Below are 14053 nucleotides of genomic sequence, written 5' to 3'. Positions count from 1 at the left end.
CTCTGAGGATTCTTATATTTACCATAGCAAGGATAAATTGATCAGCTTCACTACACCAAGATTCATGAGTTTCCATGAGTTTGGTAGTGGAGTGCCTCACCACTATTTTTTGCTAGTGAACACCTCTTCTTACCAATATGAAGAGCCATTTCTCCTCTATTCAGAAAGGGTAGACCAAAAGTTTTGGATATGGGATGATTTTATGCTCCCTCTTCTTCGAGAAGGTTCGTGGGCTGCGTCCTAGAGTATCAGTCTTTATCAGTAGCCCCTGAGATCATCGAATGAATAGGTGGGCCGACTTGATGGAACGCCTTGGAGGCGAGGACGTGATGAGGACTGCTTTTGATGATGAGTTCTTCACCTGGTGGGAACAACAAATCATCACAGTTGATGACTACCCCTACGTTGGTATGGATTTCTGAGGAGATTCATACTTGGTGCTGCCATCAAATGCAGTGTGGGGAGACATAGGCAACAATTTTTTAAGTTTTTATCAAATTTTAAGATTTTTTTTTTTTAAATATTAAAATGAACTTATAAATATTTTTTATGGGATTAAAATAATGACATAATGATCATGTTCCAGATGTGGGTCTGGTAAGACTAGATGGATTCCCACAGAAGAGGTGTCGAAGAGGCAGCTGCTGAGACAGGGAGGGTCTTATATGCAGTCCAAAGAAACTTGGTGAGATTGACTCACCAGGTACCAATGGTAGCCATAGAAGACCTACCTGAGGAGATGCAATGCCACGTGGTAGGAGTACCATGGGACTGGGTCCACATACTTTGGTGTGTCCCCAATGTAGTAGTTACCTTCTTAGCTGGTCATCCTGAGCCGGGTCGATAGATAGATGGGACGCGATTTGGGCATTTAGTCCCGATTTTGTATACTATTTTTGAACAATTTATGTACACACGGGTAGTTTTATGATATATATATATATATATATATATATATATATATATATATATATATATATATATATATATATATAGTTCCAAATTTTTGATGTTTGTTTTTAACTTGATGAACGATTGATATGCCAATCTAATGCTTGATTAGCGATAGAATCCACTAATGAATTTTCAGATCGTGGAATGTGCAAATAAGTAATATAAACAAATTATTAATGCAACACCCTCACTCTAAAAAATTGGCGATATAAATAAGGATCTCATACCCGATAAATGTTATTTAATTGTGACACTACCAACTGTGAGTCAAGGTACACTACCAACGAATCAATTCCATAAGAAATAGCTTCGGATAGTAAATTAATAACGGCAGTATATTCGACAATATTATTTGAAGTAGAACCAATACATACTCCCCTTGACACCATCAGCTGACTGGATGGATAATAAATCACCCAAGCTGCGGAAGTGAGATTCGAAGTGTGCCGACTAGCACCATCGGCAAATCTGAAATAGACCAAGTCATCCATCAACACCTACCAAAGCAGATCAAAAAAGAGTTGATATCACAAAAATTCCCGACAAAATATGTACAAAAATAAAAAATATACAAAGAAGCCGTTGCTCGGCCATAACCTAAGAAAAATATTTCTTGAGGTAGAGTCCATTTCGGGGCTCTGCCAACTTTTTCCCTTCAAAATCGACTAATTCATAAGACCCTTTTCTAAAACTCATTTTACTATAAAGGGACCATACCACATAGACTTGAATTTTCCTGCCCCCAAGGCATCTTTATCTTGGTCATAGACCCAGACAAGGCCGCCTTCAAAAAAGGCCCAAGGACGAACAACATTATCATACTGAGTTTTAACCCTTTTCTTATGGGCCTCGTTTATTATGGCGGCATCTCGACGCTGCTCATCGAGATGTTCCAAATGAACGAGGCACTCTTCAAGACTAGAGGTCTCTAGAAGAAGCTTAATAGCTAGCTTAAGGGATGGAATTTCACATTCAATAGGAAAAATAGATTCCAGCCCATAAACTAATTGAAATGGTGTAAAAACGATGCAGTCTTTATCGAGGTTCGGTATGCCCAGAGAGACGGGTACAACATGATGTGTCAATTGGATCGATTTTTGTCGATTGTCCTTTGTAGGATCGTCTTGAGGGACTTATTCACGGCTTCGACTTGCCCATTGGCCTGAGGATAATATGGAGGCGAATGCTCTTGCCGAAAGCCCAACTTAAGAGCCGATTCGGTCATCAGTTGGTTCTATAAATGACTGCCATGGCCAGTGACAATCTCTCTTGGGATACCAAAACGTGAAATAATCTGATTGAAGAGGAACAATGCTGTTGTTTCACTATCATTTTTATAAGTAGGCATGGCCTCAGCCCACTTCGTAAAGTAGTCTACGGCCACTATAATGTACTTGTGATTCAAAACTGAAGGCATATTACAAGTGGTAAAGTCAATGCCACACATTGTAAAAGGACTGACAGTGATAATAGGGAAAAGAGGAGCTAGATGCGCGCACATCTTCTGAGTGTAGACTTCACAAGGGTGGCAATGTAGGGGCATGACAGTTCTCTTCTTTCAACCATTTCAACCTGTATAAGGTAAGAAAGAGCTTCCCTTCGCATTCTTCTAAACCTACCATCCCTTGTCATTCAGCTTGGCCAAAGCGGTAAGCTTCATCTCTGCTAAACCTATTTCACCATTCACCTGAATCACCCTGATATTCCACCTGTCACCTGCAAAACTTGAACTTCCTTCCAATTCTTCGATCTTCATAGAATCAACACCTTAATTCAGTTCACCAAGTTTCCTACAAAACTTGGACCAGCTCTGATTCCACCTGTCACGCCCCTACACTTATAGTAGTCTTTCAACCGCTTATAACAAGGTGTGGCACTACCAATCGTTTTCTTTTCACCAATATTTATGATTGTAGACAACACCTAACATTCCACTTATCCTAATTAGTTTGTATTTTCGCAACCAAATATTATTAATGTGTTCCTTTCTACAAGTAAAAGCCCATAACATTCACATAACATCATTATATGATATAAATGCACAACAATATAAAGGGAGGGGCAACTCCCTACAATATGAGTCTGCCCGAATGAATATATTATACAATCTTCACATTTACAAAGCTTTACAAGTTAAATCTTGGGAAACCCGAAATTTACACAACCAATTTTTACAACTTCGACAAACTCGGTTGCCCAGCTCGTCGACACCTCCACACCGTTGCCGCACGACTCACCAACCCTTCGTTCTCCTCATCGCACGATCGTGTTGTTTGCCCAACTTGGGCGCACCTTGTCGTAACCAAGTCACCACACATAGGCACATCAGCATGAGTCGCACCTCCGTTCACAATCTCAACACTTCACCAAAATTCATACCGTGCACACTTGCACAACAGGTGGGCGCTCACCGGAGTCACCCAAGAACCCACACCAAGTCGTCGCACAAACTGGGCACCACACCTGTGCACGCCTCACTCCAACCGGCGGGCCACCTCTACCCATGCCCTTCACCCAAAACCAAGATGTGCGTTTCACCTTTGTGTGGCCTCGCCCAAGAATGAGCGCATCACCATGTTATGCACCTTTACTCCTTGCTGCGTCCACCTCTAAATCTACGCACTTCTTCACATGAGCGAAGCTGTTGAGCGATGGTGGAAATGACTGTAACGCACCTCCAATATATATGAGTCACAGGGCAAGGTCTTGGCTGCCCAGCCGACCTACCCACGCCCTCAATGCCATCGAAATATGCTCTAAAACTCAAGTCGGCCATCCCTCCAAATGCTCCCAAGTAAGGTCGGCCTTACTTCATTCGTTGGTCGGCCCGTGGGTGCTCCTCCACGCTCCCATGCCCATATAAATAGCTCGCCCTCCTTCTTCATGCGTTCATTACCACGTAACTTCACACATATGCAATTCTGGGCTTCACACTTCAAGCTGGAATGCGATCAAGGACTGCAGGTCCTTACAAGAACCCTCAGGTTTGAAAGGAACTTGAAGTCTTGGAAAAGAATGTTGAAGACAAACTTATTCAACTTGGTTGGAAAATGGTGTAGGATGAAGTTGCAGATTGTGCTAACAAGGAAAAGGAAGTTGTGATGATTGAGGATGTTGCAGATGTGACAACGATGGATGATGAACTTGAGATAGTTCAAGTTGAACCAAGATCGTGCAGTTTTCATACATGGATGGATGGGGATATTCACATGGAGGAGCCTCATGATGATGATGTAAGTACTATTGACACTTGTGTTTCATTTGAGAATTTGGTAGATGAACCATATGCAGGGAAGGGCAAAATCAGTTTGCCGACGCAGGGGAGCATCTTACCAAGGATGTTTATGATGAGACCTTTTATGGAGAAGCAAGGATTGTTGACTATTGCAGGACTTGTTGGAGTTGTTTATGACCTTATGGTAGAAGGTGCAAAGGCCCATGACAAGGGAGGAACATGATGATCATTGCGGAGGATTCGGTCATGCTTTAGCCACATGGAGAATTAGCTAAGTGCCCAACATGACTCATGGACAGATTGGAGGAGGGCACACACTTTAGATATGATGATACTTGGGTGAACGTCTCATGGCCGAGACTAAGAGATAGTCTTGGTGGAACCTTTAGTGCGGGAGCTATGATGGAGAGACTCGTGATGTGATGATGATATGGTTGGGTGACCGAGTTCACTAGACCAAAGATTGTAGGCTTGGATGAGGATGACCCATTGTTGTGACGGGTGTACTTGGTTGGACTACATCGGAAACTTAGTCATGGACATCAGGTTGAAGATATGGAGCATGGTAGTCTCATGCAAGGACAATGTGCAGGAGCACTTGTAGAGATGTCACTTATGGGCATCCAATGAGGAGTGTCGAGGTAGGGATGTTATGCAGGTGGATTCGCTGGTGTGACATCGAGATATTTTGTTTATGAGACGATGGAGAGGTTGTGCACTCTTATAAAACAAGGCCATGGACTTGGATGGAGTTGTGAGCAGACTATGGAGCAGTCCTACTACATGGAGAGCTGAGGCATCTTGCAGAGACCTTTGGGCCGAGACTTGTATGCTTGCTAGATGTTGGTTGGAGATGGCTCATGGAGCTCATGATTACATGAGGTTGTGGCTTTTGGGGACTTCATATATTGTGGACTTGGAGGCTCTGATGCATTAAGGAGCTGAGGTCAAAGACTTTGATGCATGATGGGGTGCATATTTTCGAGTACATGTATGGGTGTGGCTTAGAAGAGTGACTTGATGTGGAGGATCGATATGAGACACATTCGAGTGATGGAGTTACAACGATGATGATGCCTTGGTGGCAACACCTCGGCATGGGTTGAGCTGAGACTCAACCACTTTTGATACATGGGAGTTGATTGATCTATGATCATGGGCAGCACATGGATGGATGAGACTGGTATATACTTCTTTCTATGGCAGACTTGAGGGATGGCACATCACAGATATGATGGAGGTTGGTTCATGGACCTAGATGTGGCACATCGAGAGTCGGGATTTTGATGAGATAATCTATTCACTTTGAGGAGATGGATGTTTTGCAAATGGATGATGATGTTGGACAGAAAACATCATCAACAACATGTTGCAGATGAGATTGAGACTACCTCATGGACCTGAGCATGGCTTACACTTGTATGTAGATGGATTCTTGATCGAGTTGATGATGTAATGGGATGTTCAGAGAAACGACTGATGATGGCATGAAGATGTGCATTCTCATGGGTTGAGCGTGACAGTTGGATTAACTACCCAACTAGTTCAAACATGAGGCAGCTCAATGTGCAGAGATGTGTTAGCATTTGTTGGAGTATCATGGCAGCAGTTCACATGATAACGGTACATGATGAGGTCGAAACGATATGTTGCAGGAAGCATGTAGCTTGAGATGGAGCGACCAGCCTTCCACGATGGGGAGCAGCATGTGGAGATTGTGACAGGGTGGTTGATGGTCATGGATTGAGATGATTTTCCGTATATGACATACTGATGGCGTGTATGCCTTGGTATGGTGATCTTGGTGACAAATAGTTGTCGGGATGAGATATCGTCGAGGACAACAATGACTTCAAGTGGGGGAGGATGTAAGGACCTCCGGTCCATGCGACGGGCAGGGCGACTCCATCGTGCGAAGGACTTATGCAAAATGTGAAGTAAATGAACCTTGGATGAACTTATAAGGTGTTAGGCAAGTTGAGGGGGTAGTCCCATGAGTTGGGTGGGCCGACCCTCCTCTTGGGTGAGACAACACATTGTAAACAAGTCGGCTTGGGCGTTGGGCGTGGGTCGGCCAGGTAACATAACTAGCCACCCACCCATATATATTGGCGTGCATTTGTGGATGTAGGGTTGTAACAAGGGTCTCTTTCACCTCTAGTTATGCTACATTAATAAGTCAATCCGGGAACGCTTTGTTATTGCAAAGAGTAGCTCAATCCGAGGCTATTCGTCAGAGTAATGCTTCGTAGTACAGTGTCTAGCAAACACAAGAGTAAATGGATGCAAAGATATAACTATTTTGCTTTTAAAAGAAAGGAATCACACCAGGCAATTCATCAGTCAAGGGTGCGGAAGCAATAACCCATCCCTCTAGAAACTGATGGAAGGAAAAATAGAGTATGGACCAAAGATCTGGGAGCTAAGTAGCGACTTGCTGACTCACTACAGCTTTCGACCTCCTCTCACACCAAAACAGTAAATGCAGGAAAATGGAATAGCAGAAAGTGAAATGGAACAGCAAACCTGAAATGGAACAGCAGTAAATGGAAAAGCAATAAATGGAACAACAGTAAATGGAACAACAACTCAATAAACTAGATCTCGCGAGTTAGAACCGAACTCTCATTCCGCAATCAAACAACAATCGTCAAAAGCAATTCCAATGAACCTTATTTTATGAGGAGATATTCACAAATGAATTATGGAACAACATTTATCATATATACACAACACACTTATTATAGCAATCTGATGTTTCCAAAGAACATGACTTCTGTTTCCAAATGAAATAATATTACTTTCGGGTTCCCACGAATAAGAGTTCAAATGAATCCAATAGCAATATTTAATATGAAAGCTCTGTAACAGAAATGATTGGCTTAAATAGTGAACATGCAATCAACTCTGAAGGGGTTCATTTACATGATACAGAGTCACTTACATAAATCTCCTGAATGAAACCATTAATGAAGTAGTCATAACAGAGCATGGAACAGTATATAACAAACACGTCAGATTACCAAATTATACAAACAATCCACACAGAAACCAAATTATAATGATACAAAAGCAAGTGTCCTTCGGAGCCGGGCCCTTAGCTTCCAAGGATACACTGCCTTAGATTACTCCAGTCGCAGAGATGAAATAAAGCACCAAGTCTTTCGTATTAATGCATCAACAAAAGTACAGAAAAACAAGTCTTAACGAGACTCGATGATCAAAGTTCAAACTGAGACTTAAATTTACATATATGAAAAGAGGTCCTCGAGCTTAACATTGCTGCCCCTTTTTATAAGAGAATTGGCGGAGGTATCTAGATAGCAAAAATAAGCAAGACAGCGATCCCTCAGGATCAAAGATCCTGAGGGATTCGCCAAGCCGTTACTCCTTGATTTTCCTTTCCCTGCTTCGTCGACTCGATAATTCTTCTTTCTTTCCCGGGTCGTTCTGCTTCGATCCGCTTGATCTTGTTCGCATCCGGTTTCCTCCCAAAGGGACAGCGGTTACTCTTCCTTTGTCTTTTCCTCTTAAGCAGTAATCCTTCATTTCCACCCTTTCCTGCATAGAAAAATAGCAATTATCAATGATTAAGCTTTTCATACTAATTCTCACATATTCCACTAAAAATGCTTTATCTCTTTAAATTCATTATGACGAAAGGGTTACAATTGATACCAAAAAGTCACTAAATTGTTGGTCAAAAACATACCTTTCCAGAGCTCCACAGTGGAGGCAAAGGAATCATTCGATCATCACGAGTTCGATCAAAGGAGTTTTGCAGTGCATGGATGATCCCGCACTTTGGGTGGAACTTGGGTGAAAAACTCGTGCAGGAAACTTGGGTGAGGTCATTGGGCAGAACTCGAGCGAGATCGTTCATTCAAAACTCGGGCGAGGTCGTTCAGGCAGAACTCGGGCAAGGTTGTCAAGTAGGAAACTCAGGCAAGGTCGTCGGGCGACTCGGGTGAAGTCATTCAGGCGAGCCGATTAGGTTGTTGGGCGACCCGGGTGAAGTCGTTTGGGCGAGCCAGGTGAAGTAGTGTGGCGACCGAGGTGAGGTCATTCAGGCAAACTGGGTGAAGTCGTGTGGCGACTCGGGTGAACAATTTTGGGTGAACGGGTGGAGGTGCGGATGGGAAGCCGGGTGAGGCCACGCCGTGCACAACGTAACGAAGGATCGTGCGGACGGGCAACTTGCGTAGGGCATGCCATGCACAACGAAACAGTGGAAACGATGAAGTGTTGGAGTTGTGAATGGATGTGTGACTCGTGCAGAGGTGCCCGTGTGTGGCAACTTGGTTACGACATGGCGCGCCCAAGTTGGGCAAACAACACGATCGTGTGACGTTGTGAATGAAGGGTTGGTGAGTCTTGCGAAGACCGTGTGGAGGCACCGACAAGCTGGGCAATCGAGTTTGCCGAAGTTGGAAATTTGGCCAAGTGTAAATTTTGGGTTTCCCAAGATTTAACTTGTACTTATAAGAGAAGATTATATCTATTGATTCAGGCAGACTCATATTGCATGGAGTTGCCCCTCCCTTTATAATGTTGTGCGTTTCTATTGTATAATGTTGTTTATGTGAAGGTTATGGGATTTCACTGTATAAAGGACAAAGATAATACTTGGAAATGAAAAATAAACTAAGTATGGAATGTTAGGCATAGTCTACAATCATAAGTATTTGTGAAAAGAAAACGGTTGGTAGTGCCGCACCTCACTATAGTGCAGTTGGAAGAGTACAACCAGTGTAGGGGCGTGACAAAATGGGTCAAGAACTAACTCTGGAGTGCTCACTCTAGTATATTTTTCGAGCATAGCCCCATCAGTGGTTTTCAACTATTACTTTGTGTATTTCACATATTGAATACATCAACCTTTTGATCATCTGTGATCTAGAATATTCTTTTCGTGTGTTTGATTTAAGATCTACTCAACAATTTTGTTTTAAAATCCATCAAGAACTTTTTGGAAGTTAACTGCAAGATAATAGCATAAAACAAAGCAGTGAATATGTACAAAGTTGGCTATTGTTTCCGGAACTTATGTTATCAATATGATTATCACAATTCGATTTTCAGATATTAAGAACCAAATGATCAAAAAGCATGGCGTACAATGAAACCCTTATGATTTCAATTATAGACTGATCCATAAGGCTAACAAATAGAAAAGTTTTTTTGAGAATGAATTTCATTCAATAAAACCAGACCTCCTCCAAACTGCATTTCGTACCTAGCTGAGATCTCTGCTTTTGAGAGTCCTCCCAACACCTTCACACACCGAGGAAGTTGTTTCTCTCTAGGCAAGCTTCTTCAAAATGTCTTGATGAGGCGAGATCCTCTCAAAATCATTACTAGCTTCATGATCATCATTGTCATGTTCATCAACTATTCCAAGTCTTGTCCTCTTGTAATTCTCATTCCTCTTCTCCTTCCATGCTCTCTGAGACCAGTGGATGATATTCAGAGGAGCAGAAGACTGATACGTTGCTCTCCCCTTATTTTTCTCCTCATGACATGAACCCTTCTTGTTAACAGGAAAAGTGTCTACTCAGAACGACCCTATCCCACTAAGGTGTGACAGTGACCTTAGAAACAAACAGGGAAAACTACTTTCGTATTCTTCTTTAAGAACTATAAATGAAGAGGAATAGGATGAACCAACCTGTATCTTGCGCTAGTCCTTTGATCCAATCTCTTTTCTCTTTGACAGCTTCCAGCTACCTGCTCCCTTACTTGCCCAGCCTCACCAAGTTTCTGTAAGATCACAGAAGAAGAAAACTACACAAAGACATGGATTTATATTCATAAATATCTTAGGATCAGATTTAAGCTAAACATGAAAATATAACAAACATCAATGATACACAAGCATGTAGGAGAAACTCAAATAGTTTTATTGATATAACAAGAAGGTCCAGGAGGAGTTACAACCGATGATTCCTGATCCAGCATCAACCTCCCAGCAAAGGAATCCCCTCTTCACCTCCAACAAAGCATAAATCACCCAATACTCTGATATCTATCTCAAATCCAACAACAATTCTCTGCAATGTACAAAATTCCAGCCTCTGGATCTCTGGGATGAGGGATCCATATATAGATGTATGCAAAGAGGATGACTCAGCTTATAATTTGACTAGTGGCTTCTCTCTGTCAGGTCTTGTTTCCACTTGGAGACTGACAGCCTCTTACTCATCCTTGGTCGAACTCAATGAGGCAAGTGTCATTGGGGATGATTCTGGAAGCTTCCATTGTCTTTCCACCTCGCGGAATGACACTGCCATTTGTCATTTCCCACTCAACGCACCCTGGTAGTGCATTTAGGTGCATTGCAACGCACCTAGCTAGTGTACTTGGGTGCTATGCAACGCAGCTAGCTAGTGGAGCAGCTGAAATGATCCTGATTTGACTTATTCTGAACAGTTTCTAGTGGAGAACTTCTGGGAGAAGCTGTAATTTGTTGACCTTGTTCCTTTAGGGGCCGGAACAACACTTTTAGGGACTTAGGATCCCTTGGTTTATGAACATTTCATGCTTAGAGCTGTAAGGCAAAAAAATGTCTATAACAGTTGCCACCTAAAGTATGAGGCCATTTATCAGTGAAATGCTTTATTAGGAGGATCCGAAGTTCTTTCAATGCTGGGAGGAGACCTGTAATAAGATACAATACAATAGATTATCTTCATACTGTTTTCATGATATAGTTGAGGCGGACATTCCCATGCTCAGCTTTATAAATTCATTTTCATGTACATAGGACAGACAATCGTCTGATGGTAGACTGATGATTCTGATAGAGCCATCATCCTTTTGGTAGGATGATTATCTGTGCTGCAATGTTGTACATTTCAATGTCTTTATTTTCCTGAATATATATCGCAGCCCGGATGGATGAAACTAGATCCGGGGTCTTCAATCTCGTCTGATCTTCACTCGAAGTACAAGTCGATCCATGTGAGAAATGTTTTGAGGTCGAACATGGAAAGACATCTCTTGATTACCAGTCAACGATGTAAACTTTTAACAAGCACGAGAGGAATCACCGATAATGATGATGACCCTCAAGGTACTGCAGAACAATTCACGTGGTGTGAATAAAGGACTTGGCGTCGAACACCACGCAAAATCTTTCGGTCGAAGGTCATTGATGTATACCTGTCGCCGGAAGTGAGAAACTTGCCATTGAGGCATGCAAGCTTCAAAGTACTGAACGGGGTGTTCCTAGATCAACTTCTTGGATAATGAGCTGGTGTCGACAAGAAGCGATCCGTCAAAGGAGGGCCTTAATGAATCCCACATCAATGACACGGAATGGATCAAATGATTTTGATGGAGGTGAAAACGATCTGATGATATATGGTTCAGGATGGCGGTCATGAAAGAATGAAGTATAATGTATGGTAGTGGATGGGACACGGATGACTTCTCTGGATGACTTCTCTTGAACATGTCAGCGACACTTATGTGATGGATTGGTAGCATTTACCCCAACTGTGGATGGTATGGTGTGACCATGTTGATGTGACTAGTGAATGAAACAACCCAACCCGACTCAGGCACGGAGTGGAAGTGTCATGTTCAAGAGCGACTTGCTACCAATAAAGATTCCCTGAGTTTCTTCCCAATTTTTCCCCAGTCATTGCTGACCAGTACCTCTTTATTTTTGTCAAGATTGAGGAGGATAACATATGCTTGTTCTATAATTTTCCCTTCGGGCAAACCCATCGCTATGTTTTAACGAGCCTAGCGATAGTGAAACTCATTCTCGTCTAATGACAAGTTTGTTGCTATTAATCTTTTTAATGAGTTTAACGACAAAAATAACTCGGTCCTTTTCATTTTTAGAGAGTCTGAAAAGGTACGTAAAGGTAACTCCAAAATTCCTTTTTTGTCATCTAATCCCTTAAGTCCGAAAAAGTATAAAACAATACAGAAGGGATGAATTTTCGATAGTTTTAACGAGCCAAACAAAACAAGCGCTTGATCTTTTTGTGCAATAATCCCTCAGGTCCAAAAAGATTAAAATCTAGAGGAGGAATAGCGCTTGCGATTGCTTTAACGAGCTGGAAGGCCAAAACTCGGCAATCTTTTCATATTTTACGAGTTAGTTGAAAAGAGCTTAAAGAAGACTCGTCTTTTGAGGAACGAGTGAGAAAATGGGTAGCAGCTGATTCTAGGTAAGGTTTGGAATTTTCCAATCACGGCAGTGCCACAAGGATGGCTAGTGAAATCACTCTTCGCAGCTGTTCCTCAAAATGGGTAAACAATCAAATGGAGGTGAATGATCGGCCAACGGAAAAGTGGAGGTGACGGTGCAAACACGACCAAGGCTTTAATGGCTGAAATGCTTCATTCATGGTGGTTATTTATCGGGGAATAGTTCATTTTTTAACGAGCTTAAACGCGGGTGGAAACATTTGCTCATGTCTTATGTTTATTTTTTAACGAGCTTGAACTATGTGCTAAAACTGCTTGATTAATCCAGTCATATGATAATGATGTCTCATATAAAATGGAAACTTTTAGATTTTTGCCCCACAGCAATTGTCGCAACAATATATAAGTCATGGGGTTTCAATCTGACAGAATGGTAGTTTTCCGAAAGAGGACATAGTGTCGAAATCTTTGTATCGCTTGCACAGCTGCAAGCGCTAGTTTTTCAACATAAGAATATTTTCTTTCTGTATGATTTAAGTTTTTACTTAAATAATATATAGGATGTTCAATTCCATCGACTTCTTGAACTAAAACCATTGCGATGGTCGTATTTGCTACAGTCAGATACAGGTTAAAATCTCTTTGATAATTGGGGGCATACATTAATGATGCTTTCATTAGGGAATCTTTTAAAGCATCAAAGGAAGCTTGCGCAACCTGATCCCAGACAAAGGGTACCTCCTTTTTCAAAAGACGTGTATAACCTTTAGCAAGTTCGACGTAATTTGGAATGAACCTCCTCAGAAAGTTTGCTTTCCCTTGGAGTTTCTGAATTTGAAGCAAATTTGAAGGTGGAGGCAAATTTATGATTGCCTGGACCTTACACGGGTCGAGACGAATCCCATCCTTGGAGACTACGAAGCCAAGTAAACGACCAGAACTGACGCAAAATACACATTTGTGCGGATTGAGTCGTATCTTGTAGTGTCGGCAACGTAGAAATATCACTCTTAAATGCTGCGGATGATCAGTCCTCTTTCGTGAATGAGCGGGAAGGTCGTCGAGGTATGGTTGAACGATGTTTTTGATGTCATGGAAGGCATAATTCATTGCCCTCTGAAACGTTGCCCCTGCGTTCTTTAAACAAAAGGGTAATTTTCGATATGCAAATGTGCCCCACGGGAAAATGAATGCAGTCTTTGACTGGTCCTGTGGGCGGATATTTATTTGATTATACCCGGAAAATCCATCCATGAATGAAAAGATTTCGCATCCGGCGCATTCATCAATTATCTGATCGATGAAGGGTGTAGGGTAGTTGTCTTTTGGACAAGCTTGATTTACATCTCTATAATCGACGCACACTCTAATTGTCCCTTGTTTCTTCATAACAGGATCAATGTTCGATACCCAATCAGTTAGAGGAACTGGGTAGATGAAACCAGCATGGAGAAGTTTTCAACTTCTGCCTTAATGGCAACGACTTTCTTGGGGTGCACCTGCCTTAGCCGTTGTTGTACTGGTTTGACATCTGGATACATCTTAATTTCATGTTCAACGATACTCGAGTCGATGACTGGAATTTCACTGTATGACGAAGCAAATACATCTCTGAATTCGCGAAAAAGAGCGTTATATATTTTCAGTTCTAAAGGAGAACAACATTTGCCAACATAGATATTCTCTACAACATCTGTTTTA

Source organism: Pinus tabuliformis, chromosome J (genome assembly GCF_031772625.1).
Source record: "Pinus tabuliformis cultivar Carrire ecotype Pingquan chromosome J, CPIR1, whole genome shotgun sequence".
Classification (NCBI taxonomy): domain Eukaryota; kingdom Viridiplantae; phylum Streptophyta; class Pinopsida; order Pinales; family Pinaceae; genus Pinus; species Pinus tabuliformis.
This window is presented reverse-complemented; position numbering follows the sequence as displayed.